This window comes from Sinocyclocheilus rhinocerous, unplaced genomic scaffold (assembly GCF_001515625.1).
Source record: "Sinocyclocheilus rhinocerous isolate Xijiao unplaced genomic scaffold, SAMN03320098_v1.1 scaffold2834, whole genome shotgun sequence".
Lineage (NCBI taxonomy): Eukaryota > Metazoa > Chordata > Actinopteri > Cypriniformes > Cyprinidae > Sinocyclocheilus > Sinocyclocheilus rhinocerous.
The window spans coordinates 698,922-700,079 of NW_015662588.1; the positions used below are offsets into that span (position 1 = coordinate 698,922).

At 35.2% G+C, this 1,158-nt stretch overlaps 1 pseudogene; it reads right to left on the bottom strand.

The window, feature by feature from the left end:
• LOC107728154 (TRPM8 channel-associated factor homolog) overlaps nt 1–1,082 on the bottom strand; it is a 3,192-nt pseudogene extending 2,110 nt beyond the window's left edge.
• Between the last annotated feature and the right edge of the window lie 76 nt (nt 1,083–1,158).

Sequence of the window (1,158 nt, forward strand, 5' to 3'; positions counted from 1 at the left end):
ATATATATATATATATATATATATATATATATATAATAACTTTCAGCTTTCTTCAACCAAGGTTTTTTTTTTTCTCACTGAGCTTGTCATAATGCATCATGGAGTAGCCTTATTCTTAAGGGTTACATAAGCTATATAGCAGTCTTAGATTCTGGCCAAACAAGGTATCTTAATGGACAGCATAATTATCTGCCTACCTTTTCGAAAGGAAGCAAATCTAAGATGCCTTAAAATTGCCACATAGATTGTCAGCTGAGTTTTTGTACAATATCCCTTATAAGTGTTTGTTTAAGGGGAAATCTTTTTCTGTAGCTATTGAGAATTTTACCTCTGTCAATGCTGCATGTACATGTGGGGTACCACAGGGTTCCGTTTTAGGCCCTGTTTTGCTCTCCCTTTATCTTCTTCCTTTAGCTATGATTTTTTCGTAAGTATCAGATCACATACCATCTTTATGCAGATGATATACAGCTTTATCTTCCAATGAAACCAGATGACAATATATTTCTCCAGTCTTTGATTGTGTGAGCGAAGTTAAAACTTGGATGGCGGAATTTTTTTTTACTGCTAAATGATTCTAAGACTGAAGTGTTGGCCTTTGGACGGCCTGAATGTGCTTCTATCCTATCTAAAACTCTGCATCCTATAACTAAAACTGTAGACACTTGTGCTCAGAATTTGGGTGTTATTTTTGATCCGGCACTCAAATTTGATAAATAGATAAATTCAGTTGTGAAATCAGCATTTGTTCAGCTTAGGATGATTGCTAAAATATATATATTTTTCTTTCTTTTAAGGATCTGGAGACTGTTATTCATGCATTTATTTCAACAAGATTGGATTATTGTAATTCATTGTATCTAGGAATTACTCAGTCTTGTTTATCTCGTCTTCAGATGGTCCTAAATGCTGCGGCCAGACTTTTAACAGGGACCAAAAAGAGAGAAAGTATCACTCCAGTTTTAATTAGTTTGCATTGGCTTCCTATCGAGTTTCGAATCCAGTTTAAAGTACTGCTGTTTGTGTATAAATCTATGGCAGGTTTGGCACCATCTTACCTGTCTGATCTCCTCTTGTACCATGTGACTAACAGGCCTTTAAGGTCATCAAATTCTTTTTTGTTATCGGTACCTATGACGTGAAGCCTGAAACTTAAGG